Source organism: Arachis hypogaea, chromosome 15 (genome assembly GCF_003086295.3).
Source record: "Arachis hypogaea cultivar Tifrunner chromosome 15, arahy.Tifrunner.gnm2.J5K5, whole genome shotgun sequence".
Taxonomy (NCBI): domain Eukaryota; kingdom Viridiplantae; phylum Streptophyta; class Magnoliopsida; order Fabales; family Fabaceae; genus Arachis; species Arachis hypogaea.
The window spans coordinates 130,283,783-130,299,786 of NC_092050.1; the positions used below are offsets into that span (position 1 = coordinate 130,283,783).

At 42.5% G+C, this 16,004-nt stretch overlaps 1 non-coding gene across 1 annotated transcript; it reads right to left on the bottom strand.

Moving 5' to 3' along the window:
* Positions 1-628: 628 nt before the first annotated feature.
* Positions 629-736, bottom strand: LOC112752415 (small nucleolar RNA R71). Its single transcript, XR_003176854.1, has one exon. It is a non-coding gene; the product is annotated as a small nucleolar RNA R71 (small nucleolar RNA).
* Positions 737-16,004: the final 15,268 nt, after the last annotated feature.

Consider the following 16,004-nt stretch of genomic DNA (forward strand, 5'->3'; position numbering starts at 1 on the left):
TATTCTCTTCTTCTTTTCTCCTACTCACACAGGGACCTCTATACTGTGGTAAAAAAGATCCCTATTATTATTTTTCTGTTTCCTTCTTTTTCATATGAGCAGGAGCAAGGACAAGAATATTCTTGTTGAAGCAGATCCAGAACCTGAAAGGACTCTGAAGAGGAAACTAAGAGAAGCTAAATTACAACAATCCAGCAAGCACCTTTCAGAAATTTTTGAACAAGAAGAGGAGATGGCAGCCGAAAATAATAATAATGCAAGGAGGATGCTTGGTGACTTTACTGCACCTAATTCCAATTTACATGGAAGAAGCATCTCCATCCCTACCATTGGAGCAAACAACTTTGAGCTGAAACCTCAATTAGTTTCTCTGATGCAGCAGAACTGCAAGTTTCACGGACTTCCATCTGAAGATCCTTTTCAATTCTTAACTGAATTTTTGCAGATCTGTGATACTGTTAAGACTAATGGAGTAGATCCCGAAGTCTACAGGCTCATGCTTTTCCCTTTTGCTGTAAGAGACAGAGCTAGAGTGTGGTTGGACTCTCAACCCAAAGATAGCCTGAACTCTTGGGATAAGCTGGTCACGGCTTTCTTAGCCAAGTTCTTTCCTCCTCAAAAGCTGAGCAAGCTTAGAGTGGATGTTCAAACCTTCAGACAGAAAGAAGGTGAATCCCTCTATGAAGCTTGGGAGAGATACAAGCAACTGACCAAAAAGTGTCCTTCTGACATGCTTTCAGAATGGACCATCCTGGATATATTCTATGATGGTTTGTCTGAACTAGCTAAGATATCATTGGATACTTCTTCAGGTGGATCCATTCACCTAAAGAAAACACCTGCAGAAGCTCAAGAACTCATTGACATGGTTGCTAATAACCAGTTCATGTACACTTCTGAGAGGAATCCTGTGAGTAATGGGACGCCTCAGAAAAAGGGAGTTTTTGAAATTGATACTCTGAATGCCATATTGGCTCAGAACAAAATATTGACTCAGCAAGTCAATATGATTTCTCAGAGTCTGAATGGAATGCAAGCTGCATCCAACAGTACTCAAGAGGCATCTTCTGAAGAAGAAGCTTATGATCCTGAGAACCCTGCAATAGCAAAGGTGAATTACATGGGTGAACCATATGGAAATACCTATAACCCCTCATGGAGAAATCACCCAAATCTCTCATGGAAGGATCAAAAGCCTCAACAAGGCTTTAATAATGGTGGAAGAAACAGGTTTAGCAATAGCAAGCCTTTTCCATCATCCACTCAGCAACAGACAGAGAACTCTGAACAAAATACTTCTAATTTAGAAAACTTAGTCTCTGATCTATCTAAGGCCACTGTGAGTTTCATGAATGAAACAAGGTCCTCCATTAAAAATTTGGAAGCACAAGTAGGCCAGCAGAGTAAAAGAGTCACTGAAATCCCTCCTAGTACTCTCCCAAACAATACAGAAGAAAATCCAAAAGGAGAGTGCAAGGCCATTGAAATGACCATCATGGCCGAAACCACAAAAGAGGAGGAGGACGTGAATCCCAAGGAGGAAGACCTCCTGGGACGTCCAGTGATCAATAAGGAGCTTCCCTCTGAGGAACCAAAGGAATCTGAGACTCATCTAGAGACCATAGAGATTCCATTGAACCTCCTTATGCCATTCATGAGCTCTGATGAGTATTCCTCTTTTGAAGAGAATGAGGATGTTACTAAGGAGCAAGTTACCAAGTACCTTGGTGCAATCATGAAGCTGAATACCAAATTATTTGGTATTGAGACTTGGGAGGATGAACCTCCCTTGTTCACCAATGAACTAAGTGATCTGGATCAACTGACATTGCCTCAGAAGAAACAGGATCCTGGAAAGTTCCTAATACCTTGTACCATAGGCACCATGACCTTTGAGAAGGCTCTATGTGACCTTGGTTCAGGGATAAACCTCATGCCCCTCTCTGTAATAGAGAAACTGGGAATCTTTGGGGTGCAAGCTGCTAAAATCTCATTAGAGATGGCAGACAATTCAAGAAAATAGGCTTATGGACAAGTAGAGGACGTGTTAGTAAAGCTTGAAGGCCTTTACATCCCTGCTGATTTCATAGTCCTAGATACTGGGAAGGATGAGGATGAATCCATCATCCTTGGAAGACCCTTCCTAGCCACAGCAAGAGCTGTGATTGATGTTGACAGAGGCGACCTAGTCCTTCAATTGAATGAGGACTCCCTTGTGTTAAAAACTCAAGGTCATCCTTCTATAAACATGGAAAAGAGGCACAGTAAGCTTCTCTCAAAACAGAGTCAACCAGAGCCCCTACAGTCAAACTCTAAGTTTGGTGTTGGACTCCCATATCCAAACTCTAAGTTTGGTATTGGGGAGTCTCAACAATGCTCTGAACATCTGTGAGGCTCCATGAGAGCCCACTGTCAAGCTATTGACATTAAAGAAGCGCTTGTTGGGAGGCAACCCAATTTTTATTTATCTAATTTTTATTTTCATTATTTTTCATGTTTTATTAGGTTCATGATCATGTGGAGTCACAAAATAAATATAAAAATTGAAAACGGAATCAAAAACAGCAGAAGAAAAATCACACCCTGGAGGAGGATCTTACTGGCGTTTAAACGCCAGTAAGGAGCATCTGTCTGGCGTTCAACGTCAGAACAGAGCATGTTTCTGGCGTTGAACGCCAGAAACAAGCAGCATCTTGGCGTTCAGACGCCAGAAATGCACAGTGAAGAAGAGCTAGCGCTGAACGCCAGAAACAAGCATCTGGCTGGCGTTCAACGCCAGAAATATGCTGCATCTGGGCGTTGAACGCCCAGAACAAGCATCAATTCGGCGTTTAAACGCCAGAATTGCATGCAAAGGCATTTTACATGCCTAATGGGTGCAGGGATGCAAATCCTTGACACCTCAGGATCTGTGGACCCCACAGGATCCCCACCTACCACCACTCACCCTCTTCCCTCTTCTCAATGTTCATCATCTCTTCCTAATAAACACTCTTCCCCAAAACTCTTCACCAATCACATCAATCTCTCTTTCCTATCACCACTTCACCACTCACATCCATCCACTCTTCCCAATAAACCTACCTCATAAACTCCACCTACCTTCAAAATTCAAAATCAATTTCCCACCCAAACCCACCCATATGGCCGAACCTTAACCCCCCTTCCCTATATAAAGCCCTCCATTCTTCTTCATTTTCACACAACACAACCCTCTCTTCCCCTTCTTGGCCGAATACACCTCTCCCTCCTCTCCTCCATATTTTCTTCTTCTTCTTCATCTATTCTTTCTTTTCTTGCTCGAGGGCGAGCAATATACTAAGTTTGGTGTGGTAAAAGCATAAGCTTTTTGTTTTTTTATTACCATTGATGGCACCTAAGACCGGAGAATCCTCTAGAAAAGGAAAAGGGAAGACAAAAGCTTCCACCTCCGAGTCATGGGAGATGGAAAGATTCATCTCTAAAGCTCATCAAGACCACTTCTATGATGTTGTGGCCAAGAAGAAGGTGATCCCTGAGGTCCCTTTCAAGCTCAAGAGGAATGAGTATCCGGAGATCCGGCATGAAATCCATAGAAGAGGTTGGGAAGTTCTAACAAACCCCATCCAACAAGTCGGAATTCTAATGGTTCAAGAGTTCTATGCTAATGCATGGATCACAAGGAACCATGATCAAAGTAAGAACCCGAACCCAAAGAATTATCTCACCATGGTTCGGGGGAATTACTTAGATTTTAGTCCGGAAAATGTAAGGTTGGTGTTCAACTTGCCAATGATGCAAGGAGATGCACGCCCCTACACTAGAAGGGTCAACTTTAATCAAAGGTTGGACCAAGTCCTCATGGACATATGTGTGGAAGGAGCTCAATGAAAGATTGACTCCAAAGGCAAGCCGGTTCAACTAAGAAGACTGAACCTCAAGCCTGTAGCTAGAGGATGGTTAGAGTTCATCCAACGCTCCATCATCCCCACTAGCAACCGATCTGAAGTTACTGTGGATCGGGCCATCATGATTCATAGCATCATGATTGGAGAGGAAGTAGAAGTTCATGAAGTCATCTCCCTTGAACTCTACAAAATAGTCGAAAAGCCCTCTCCTGGGGCAAGGTTAGCTTTTCCTCACCTCATTTGCCATCTATGCAATTCGGCTGGGATTGACATAGAAGGAGACATTCCCATTGAGGAAGAGAAGCCCATCACTAAGAAAAGGATGGAGCAAGCAAGAGAGCCCATTCATGGATCTCAAGAGACGCATGAAGCTCATCACCATGAGATCCCGGAGATGCCTCAAATGCATCTTCCTCCACAAAACTATTGGGAGAAAATCAACACCTCCCTAGGAGAATTAAGTTCCAACATGGGACAACTAAGGGTGGAACATCAAGAGCACTCCATCATCCTTCATGAAATAAGAGAAGATCAAAAAGCAATGAGGGAGGAGCAACAAAGACAAGGAAGAGACGTAGAAGAGTTCAAGGACATCATTGGTTCCTCAAGAAGGAAACGCCACCATCACTAAGGTGGACTCATTCCTTGTTCTTACATTCTCTGTTTTTCGTTTTCTCTATGTTAAGTGCCTATCTATGTTTGTGTCTTATTACATGATCATTAATATTTAGTAACTTTGTCTTAAAGTTATGAATGTCCTATGAATCCATCATCTCTCTTAAATGAAAAATGTTTTAATTCAAAAGAACAAGAAGTACATGAGTTTCGAATTTATCCTTGAACTTAGTTTAATTATATTGATGTGGTGACAATACTTTTTGTTTTCTGAATGAATGCTTGAACAGTGCATATGTCTTTTGAAGTTGTTGTTTAAGAATGTTAAATATGTTGGCTCTTGAAAGAATGATGACAAGGAGACATGTTATTTGATAATCTGAAAAATCATAAAAATGATTCTTAAAGCAAGAAAAAGCAGCAAAGAACAAAGCTTGCAGAAAAAAAAAAGAAAAGAAAAAAAATAGCGAAAAAAAATAGAAAGAAAAAGAAAAAGCAAGCAGAAAAAGCCAAAAGCTCTTAAAACCAAGAGGCAAGAGCAAAAATCCAATAACCCTTAAAACCAAAAGGCAAGGGTAATAAAAAGGATCCCAAGGCTTTGAGCATCAGTGGATAGGAGGACCTAAAGGAATAAAATCCTGGCCTAAGCGGCTAAACCAAGCTGTCCCTAACCATGTGCTTGTGGCGTGAAGGTGTCAAGTGAAAACTTGAGACTGAGCGGTTAAAGTCAAGGTCCAAAGCAAAAGAAGAGTGTGCTTAAGAACCCTGGACACCTCTAATTGGGGACTTTAGCAAAGCTGAGTCACAATCTAAAAAGGTTAACCCAGTTATGTGTCTGTGGCATTTATGTATCCGGTGGTAATATTGGAAAACAAAGTGCTTAGGGCCACGGCCAAGACTCATAAAGTAGCTGTGTTCAAGAATCAACATACTGAACTAGGAGAATCAATAACACTATCTGAACTCTGAGTTCCTATAGATGCCAATCATTCTGAACCTCAACGGATAAAGTGAGATGCCAAAACTATTCAAGAGGCAAAAAGCTACAAGTCCCGCTCATCTGATTGGAGCTATATTTCATTGATAGTTTGGAATTTATAGTATATTCTCTTCTTTTTATCCTATTTAATTTTCAGTTGCTTGGGGACAAGCAACAATTTAAGTTTGGTGTTGTGATGAGCGGATAATTTATACGCTTTTTGGCATTGTTTTTAGTAGAATCTAGTTACTTTTAGGGATGTTTTCATTAGTTTTTATGTTAAATTCACATTTATGAACTTCACTATGAGTTTGTGTATTTTTCTATGATTTCAGGTATTTTCTGGCTGAAATTGAGGGACTTGAGCAAAAATCAGATTCAGAGGTTGAAGAAGGACTGCTGATGCTGTTGGATTCTGACCTCTCTGCACTCAAAGTGGATTTTCTGGAGCTATAGAACTCAAAATGGTGCGCTTTCAATTGCGTTGGAATGTAGACATCCAGAGCTTTCCATCAATATATAATAGTCCATACTTTAGCCGAGTTTAGATGACGTAAAAGGGCATTGAACGCCAGCTCTATGCTGCTGTCTGGAGTTAAACGCCAGAAACACGTCACAAACTAGAGTTGAACGCCAGAAACACGTTACAACCTGGCGTTCAACTCCAAAAGAAGCCTCTGCACGTGGAAAGCTAAAGCTCAGCCCAAGCACACACCAAGTGAGCCCCGGAAGTGGATTTATGCATCAATTACTTACTTCTCTAAACCCTAGTAGCTAGTTTATTATAAATAGAACTTTTTACTATTGTATTAGACATCCTGGATTGTATTTTTGATCCTGTGATCACGTTTTGGGGGCTGGCCATTCGGCCATGCCTGGACCTTCATCACTTATGTATTTTCAAACGGTAGAGTTTCTACACTCCATAGATTAAGGTGTGGAGCTCTGCTGTTCCTCATGAATTAATGCAAAGTACTACTGTTTTTCTATTCAACTCAACTTATTTTGCTTCTAAGATATTCATTCGCACTTCAACATGAATGTGATGAACATGACAATCATCATCATTCCCCCACGAACGCGTGCCTGACAACCACTTCCATTCAACCTTAGATTGGATGATTATCTCTTGGATCTCTTAATCAGAATCTTCGTGGTATAAGCTAGATTGATGGCGGCATTCATGAGAATTCGGAAAGTCTAAACCTTGTCTGTGGTATTCCGAGTAGGATTCTGGGATTGAATGACTGTGACGAACTTCAAACTCGCGAGTGCTGGGCGTAGTGACAGACGCAAAAGGAGGGTGAATCCTATTCCAGTATGATCGAGAACCTCAGATGATTAGCCATGCTGTGACAGAGTATTTGGACCATTTTCACAAGAGGATAGGATGCAGCCATTGACCACGGTGATGCCTCCAGACGATTAGCCATGCAGTGACAGCGCATCGGACCATTTTCCAGAGAGGATGAAAAGTAGCCATTGACAATGGTGATGTCCTTACATAAATCCAGCCATGGAAAGGAGTAGGACTGATTGGATGAAGACAGCAGGAAAGCATAAGTTCAGAGGGACGAAAGCATCTCTATACCTTTATCTGAAATTCTCACCAATGATATACATAAGTGTTTCTATCTTTATTTTCTATTTATTTATCAAAAATTTCGAAAACTCCATAACTATTTTATATCCGCCTGACTGAGATTTACAAGGTGACCATAGCTTGCTTCATACCAACAATCTCCGTGGGATCGACCCTTACTCACGTAAGGTTTTATTACTTAGACGACCCAGTGCACTTGCTGGTTAGTTGTATCGAAGTTGTGAATGAAAAATAATTTATTAAGACGTGCGTACAGAGTTTTTGGCGCCGTTGCCTGAGATCACAATTTCGTGCACCAGAAATCATGAAGACCAAAATCCTCAAGGACTTCAAACTTCCGAATATGACTTTATACAATGGCACTACAGATCCCAACCATCACCTCAGCAATTTCAGAAGTAGAATGTACCTCACTGACGCCTCAGATGCAGTTCGCTGCAAAGCTTTTCCAACGACTCTCACAAAGACAGCAATTAGATAGTTCGACAACCTACCTCCGAAGTCCATCTCAAGCTTTGATGACTTAGCCAAAATATTCCTGGCCAGATTCTCCATCCAAAAAGATAAGGCTAAGCACGCCCCCAGCCTATTAGGAATCAAGCAAGGAGATCGGGAAAGCCTTCGCAACTACATGGAAAGATTCAACAAAATATGCCTAGACATACAAAGCCTACCAACAGAGGCCGCCATCATGGGCCTCATTAACGGCCTAAGAGAGGGACCTTTCAGCCAATCTATATCAAAGAAGTACCCCACATCTCTGGACGAAGTGCAAGAACGAGCGGAAAAATACATCAACATGGAAGAAAATTCTCGACTAGGAGAAACCTCAAAATCTGGATTCGCCTACCGAGACAAAGATAAAGAGTCCAAAAAAAAAGAAGATCGACAAGGGGAAAAAATTAAAAAATATCATAATTACACCCCTCTTAGGGTGTCCCTGGTAGATGTTTACAAAGAAGTCTGCCACACAGAAAAAATACCCCAGCTCGACCACTCAAAGGCAAAAGAGGAGGAGGAAACCGGAATGAATATTGTGAATAACATCGAGTCCGTGTACACTCCACCAACGAATGCTTTGACTTAAAAAATGTCATAGAAAAATTAGTGAGAGAAGAAAAACTAGATCGGTATCTGGCCACCCGGGACGATGAGCAAAGAAAAAGGAGAAGAGACGAGGAGATTGGATAAACCGAGCGATCACCTCGAACACCAGAAAGACATGTCCATATGATACATGGAAGGTTCGCAGGAGGAGGAATCTCCAAATCATCTCGCAAAAGATATCTCAAAGAAGTATATCATGTCGGAGGAAAGGAGGAAGCACCCGACATCCCCAGAATTACATTTACCAAGGAAGATGCATACGGCGTCATCTCAGGACATGACGATCCCATGGTCATCACCATTATACTGGCAAATGCAAATCTCCACCGCATACTGATAGACCAAGGGAGCTCCACCGACATCCTATTCAAAACTGCCTTCGACAAGCTCGGCCTGGAAGATAAAGAACTCAAAGCATATCCAAACAACCTGTTCGGACTGGGAGACACTCCAGTACAACCACTGGGATACGTCCCACTACACACAACCTTCGGAAAAGGAAACCAATCCAGAACACTCAAAATAGATTACATCGTGGTCGACGTGAGTTCAGCCTACAACGCACTAATAGGTCGGACAACATTAAATCAACTCGGCGCAATAGTTTCAAATCCACATCTATGCATGAAATTCCCAACTGTAGAAGGGATAGCTATGATAAAAGCAGATCAGAAGATGGCACGCCGCTGTTATAACGAAAGTCTAAACCTTAGAGGCAGAGGAGAAGAATTCCACGCAATCAAACTGGGTGGAGTTCAGAGGCGAGAATAATTTCGTCCACAACCTGAAGGTGAAGTAGAGAAAGTCCAGATCGGAGACATCCCAGACAAAACAACCAATATTGGCACGACTCTAAAAAGATACATAAAAGAATCACTCGTACAGTTCTTACGAGAAAATGCCGATTTCTTTGTGTGGAAGGCTGCAGACATGCCAGGCATAGACCCCGAGTTAATGTGTCATAAGCTAGCAGTCTACCCTGGATCTCGGCTAGTACAACAGAGGCACAGAAAACTCGGACCTGAAAGATCCCAAGCTGTGGAAGAGCAGGTACAAGCTCTACTGGAGGCAGGATTCAAAAGAGAAGTCAACTACCCACTATGGTTAGCTAATGTCGTCTTGGTGAAAAAATCAAACGGGAAGTGGCGAATGTGCACCGACTATACAGATCTCAACAAAGCCTGCCCAAAAGACCTTTATCCACCCCCAAGTATCGACGCTCTAGTATATGCCTCCTCCAGATATAAATACCTCTCGTTTATGGATGCATATTCTGGATACAATCAAATCCCAATGTATCCACCCGATCAAGAAAAAACCTCGCTCTTAACACCAAAAGCAAACTACTGCTACATTGTGATGCCTTTTGGTCTCAAAAATGCGGGAGCTACTTATCAAAGGCTAATGAACAAAGTTTTTTCGGATCATATCGGAAAAGTCATGGAAGTTTATGTGGACGACATGTTGATAAAGACACAAAGTGAAGAGACATTATTGTCCGACCTGGTCCAAGTGTTCGACACTATAAGGAAGCATGGCATGCGACTCAATCCTGCAAAATACACCTTTGCAGTAGAAGCTGGCAAGTTCTTAGGTTTTATGCTCACACAAAGAAGAATTGAAGCAAATCCGGATAAATGCCAGGCCATACTCAATATGAAGAGCCCAACTTGTGTCAAAGAGGTACAACAACTCAACAGGAGATTGGCAGCCTTGTCCAGATTCCTAGCGGGATCAGCGATAAGATCTCTTCCCTTCTATACTACTCTAAGGAAAGGAAAGAGGTTTGAATGGACAGCAGAGTGCGAACAAGCCTTCCAAGATTTCAAAAGATTTCTAGGACAATCACCTATCCTATCTTGACCACGAGAAGGAGAACCACTCATATTATACCTCGCGGTAGGAAGTCGGGCAATAGCCTCAGCACTAGTTCGAGAAGACGACAGAGGGCAACAGCCCGTATACTTCATCAGTAAAGCATTACAAGGATCCGAGCTGAACTACCAAAAAATAGAAAAATTTGCCTATGCTCTCATACTAACATCTCGACGACTTCGCCCGTACTTCCAAGCTCACACCATTAAGGTTCGGACCAACCAACCCATAAAAGGGATATTGCAGAAAATAGATCTAGCGGGAAGGATCTTACAATGGGCAGTCGAGTTGTCCGAGTTCGACCTCCAATACGAAGCTTGGACAGCCATCAAATAACAATACTTAGCCGACTTTATTGCAGAATTTACTGACACCCCGGAAACTCCCACAGAATGGAATCTCTACGTGGACGGTTCCTCGAATAAGACTGGAAGCGGCGCAGGTGTGATAATTGAAAGTAATAAAGGAACCCAAATCGAACTCTCTCTCAAATTCGGGTTCCCTGCCTCAAACAACCAGGCAGAATATGAGGCACTACTAGCTGGTTTAAAGCTGGCTAAAGAAGTCGGAGCTCAAAGAATCATTATCTTCAGCGATTCACAGGTGATCACTTCACAAATAACGGGGAGCTACCAAGCTAAGGACCCCACTATGAAAAAATACCTGGGTAAAACTAGGGAACAGCTCGGACAACTCCAGGAATATGAGATCCATCATATACCCCGCGAATAGAATGCCTGAGCTGACGCACTCTCAAAACTAGCCAACACCAAACCAGGAGGCAACAATAGAAGCCTCATTCAGGAAATACTACAGAACCTGTCAATCTCGGTAGAAGAAAAAGTCCCAACCATAACAGGTCTAGATCAAGGATGGATGACTCCTATAATTAACTACCTCAAAACAGAAACACTTCCCACAGATGAGAAGGAGGCAAAAAGGTTAAAACGGGAGGCACAATACTACACTATCATAAACAATACCCTATACAAAAGGGGAATTTCAATAGCATTGCTAAAATGTGTACCGACTTCCAACACGAAGGAAGTTCTAGAAAAAATACACAGTGGCATCTGTGGCAATCATCTCGGAGCACAAGCACTCACCAAAAAAGTACTTCGGGCAGAATTTTATTGGCCAACACTACAAAAAGAGGCCACAGAGTTTGTAAAGACATGTCTACCATGTCAAAAACATGCCAACTTTCACATCGCCCCGCCAGAGGAGCTCATCAGCATAACCTCACCTTGGCCATCCGCGAAATGGGGATTCGACCTTCTCGGACCCTTTCCCTAGGGATCGGGACAAGTTAAATTCCTCATAGTAGGGGTAGACTATTTCACAAAGTGGATCGAGGCAGAACCCCTAGCTAACGCCACTGCTCAAAGAAGTCAAAAATTTCTATATAGGAACATTGTCACAAGGTTTAGGGTTCTATACTCCATCACCACAGACAATGGCACCCAATTCACAGATGCAGGCTTCAGAAAGTTAGTAGCTGACTTGAACATAAAGCACCAGTTCACCTCTGTCGAACATCTCCAAGCCAATGGACAAGCCGAAGCTGCTAACAAAGTCAGATTGGCCGGGCTAAAACGGAGATTACAAGATGCAAAGGGAGCTTGGGCCGAAGAACTTCCACAAGTCCTATGGGCATATCGAACAACGCCACATTCCACCACAAAAGAATCACCCTTCCGATTAGCATACGGAACGGAGGCAATGATCCCGGTAGAGATTGAGGAAGGGTCACCTAGAGTGATCCATTACAATGAAGAAGCCAACTCCCAACTTCAAAGGGAAGAGCTCGACCTACTTCCTAAAATCCAAGAAAGAGCTCGGATCAGAGAAGAAGCACTAAAACGTCGAATGGCTTCCCAATATAATCAAAAGGTAGTGCCAAGAAGTTTTGCTAAGAATGATCTCATCCTAATCCGAAATGATATTGGAACAACTCGACCCGGAGAAGGAAAGCTGGCAGCAAACTGGAAAGGACCCTACCGAGTCAAAGAAGTACTTGGAAAGGGCTACTACAGACTATCCGAACTAGACGGGTGAGAACTTCCTAGGTCGTGGCACACCTGCAACCTAAGAAGGTACTATAGCTAGAGAAGGTAAAAGATCTCATCACAGGATGCACTCTTTTTCCTGAAAAGGTTTTTTAATGAGGCACCAAGTTGAGATCCAGAAATTGTCTGACTCAAAAGGATAAAAACTCTATATGTACATATTTTCATTTTCTTTTAAATAAAATATATTAGACGTTCTACAAAGTTTTCAAGACGCATTAATCTGAAACATTCATCGTCCGATTATAAAGCGACAGATTGGCAGAAAGTAAAAAACAAATTTACTGCACGATCACGATAAAGACCAACAAAGATGAAAACCAAATTCATCTAAAGGTCAACTAAACGAGGATTTAACCCACCTTCTACAAATCGGCAAAGATGAAAATAGAATAATGCAAGAAGTTATCGAAAGTGATCCGGAGAAAGGACCTAACGAGGTCCTGATGGATTGCTAAATAATAACTTAAAAGACTGGCCGACGTTAAGAAGTCGGACCAAGTCAAACCAAGTTATAAGTAAACCCTGGAAAGAGGTCTGGCCAACCCTATAAAAGAGGATTACTTTAACTTAGAAGGGCTCGACATGACGAAGTCGGCCCAAAACATAAAGTTATAGAAGTAATCCCTGAAAGAGACCTGAACAAGGTCCAAAAAAGAGGATTACAAAAATAACTTAGAAGGGCCCGACATGACGAAGTCGGCCCAAAACATAAAAGTTATAGAAGTAATCCCTGAAAGAGACCTGAACAATGTCCAAAAAAGAAGATTACGAAAATAACTTAGAAGGGCCCGACATGACAAAGTCAGCCCAAAACATAAAGTTATAGAAGTAATCCCTGAAAGAGACCTAAACAAGGTCCAAAAAAGAGGATTACAAAAATAACTTAAAAGGGCCCGACATGACGAAGTTGGCCCAAAACATAAAGTTATAGAAGTAATCCCTGAAAGAGACCTGAACAAGGTCCAAGAAAGAGGATTACAAAAGTAACTTAGAAGGGCCCGACATGACGAAGTCGGCCCAAAACATAAAGTTATAGAAGTAATCCCTGAAAGAGACCTAAACAAGGTCCAAGAAAGAGGATTACAAAAGTAACTTAGAAGGGCCCGACATGACGAAGTCGGCCCAAAACATAAAGTTATATAAGTAATCCTTAAAAGATACTTGAACAAGGTCCAAGAAAGAGGATTACAAAAGTAACTTAGAAAGGCCCGATATGACGAAGTCGACCCACATAAAGAGCGAAGGCTACAAAAAGTAATACTTGGCCGAGACCTCACAAAAGGTCCAAATAAAACAGGATTTTTGTTTTGTTGCCTCAAAGGAATCAAAGCCACAAGCACAAAAGCAGCTCAAAGAGATCAAGCAACAAGGCTCCAGCACTACCAAAAGTCTAGAAAAAAGTGACTAGACAAGATAAAGATCGACATGATACTAAAGGCGCGAAGTTGTGATAAAACAAATTCAAAGGGGCTATCCAAACCAGCCCCAAGAACTTGGAAGCTATTTTTGTTTTTCAGCCTAAAGTTGATAAACAAGCAACTAAACAAGTGTCAACAGTCAGCAAAATGAAACTTACAAAATAAAGAGTTTAAAAGCCCACAAGCCGGGCTATCTACACAATCAAGATAAAAAAAAGTTCAGTTAAACATCAGAAGCCTTCCCGGTAGCATCAGCACGGGGTGAAGGAGGGCGAGTCTGAAGGGGCACAGCATTTACGGTCCCATAATCCCGATTCAGGATTTGACAGTCCGGATCGGATATGGAATGACCGACCTCAACTGAAGGAACTGTAGAAGTTGACACTTTGGCAGCAGGCACAGGGGGAGGTTCGACATCATCATCATCCGGGTCGTCAGGGACAATCTTACCATCCCTCACAACATTGTCCAAGCTGAAGAGAGAAAGGTCGACCTCGGGAGCCAGAATTCGAACCTGCTCCTTCAGGTTCTCATAAGCAGCATTCACGCTGCCGACAAGATGACCCTGGAGCTCAGAGTAATCAGCTCGGGCAGACTCCAACTCCTCCCTCAAACACATTACCTCCCGATAGAATGTAACATAGCTGTCTTTATGCCTCAATGCCGTGTCCTCGGCCAACCTCACAGAAGCCGCCAAGGCAAGGGAGCTAGCCTTCTCGCTCTCCAGCTCCTTCTCTAATTTGGTCACTTTCACTTCGAGCTCCTCCTTCAAGCCCTTCATCTGATTAAACTCCTGTTTAGCCTCCTTCATGAAGGCTTTGGTGGCGTGAAGAGGAAGATTTTGGGCAGTTCGGTACAAGGCAGCTCCCATGTGCGCCATCTTAACATTACTCCGAGTTATAAAGTCCAAATGGCGAAGGAGTGATACATCATCCATAGGGAGGGCACCGTAAGGACCGATCTGCTGATCTACGAACTCGACCGTGTCAAAATCAAGGGCATCAAGGTTGAAAGGCTCAATTGTTTTTTGCTTTTTATTGGGAGGAGCACCAGAAGTGGCAACAGAGGCTTGGGGAGGATCAACCAAACGAACCCGGGGAGTCGGGATTACCTTCCTCGCCCCAGGTGAGCTCGGAACGGCCGGCTTTGACTGGGCCTGGGATGATCCCTCCCCGGCCACCTTGGCCGAGACGTTTTATGCTGCGGTAGCTTTCCTCGCCCTTTTGAAGGCCTTCATAGATTCATTATTCTTAATCATCTCTTCAAGCAAAACACAACAGTAAGGAATCAAGTCACAAATCGGAAAAGAGTTTGCGAACAATATAGGAGTAGACAATAGAGGGAAATCAAAAACATAACTACTCAGCTCAGTTTGGAGGAGAGAGGGATTGGTTAAAAATTTCTTTGTGTCAAGATAGGGAGGCTGACCCTAGTATTCTTCCAAGACAGTCACAAAAGCTTGCTCAGCCTCATCCAACATTTCTCATGTATATCTAAATACTCTCACATCCTTTTGCCATTCTAAGGGAAAGGCGGGCTCGTCATTTTCATCCAGAAAAAAGGGCCGAGCTCCTTCAACAGCTCAGACCTTGAAAAATTAATTTTTAAAATCACGGAAAGATTCATCAAACATGGAGAAGACCTTTTTTCCCTGGGAAGCTCGGAAAGAAACCCAAGCGGCTTTCTTCTTTACTATCCCAGGCTTCGTCAAAACAAAGAGATAGAAGAAAAGAGATTGTGAAGCTGGAATACCAAATCCATGACACAACAATTGAAAAATTTTTATGAAACCCCAGGAATTGGGGTGAAGTTGGGAAGGAGCAACAATACATGACCATAACAGGTTGGTCTCGAAATCAGTGAAAGGAAGAGTAATACTCATTTGACTAAAAAAGAAGTCGTAGACGTAGAAAAAAGGGCACTCTCCGGCAATCCGAGTAGAGAAACAGACCCTCTCCTCAGAACTCGGAGATACAAGTTCATAGTTCTTTTCATCACCACCACTACTACAGATCTTATGAAATTGTCTAAGTTGCTGACAGAACTCAGAGTCAACCAAGGAAACACACAACAAAACCATAGAATCCACCCAATCAGCCATGCCCTCAGGGACTTGGGAAGACGTCTCAACAATATTTTTGCGAGAAGACACGAGGCCAACTAATCCTACAACAAGAAAAGAAGATCGGATTAGTAAAAAGCATCTCGGACGAAGGACAAAACAACTCGGCTAACATGATTCAGACGACACAAACAACAAAAGGAAAACCCCAGAACCCGCACAGAAGGTCCAGGGCGTCCTTTGGAGGTAGTCAGGGAACAAGGATTCAGGAAAAACCTACAAAGCTAACGAGAAAATCTCTTTAAAGTGAAAAAGAAAGCAGCATGCGTCCCAGAAAGCTACAAATCAGACAAAGCCAAAACAGCTATATTCAAAATTCACAGTCA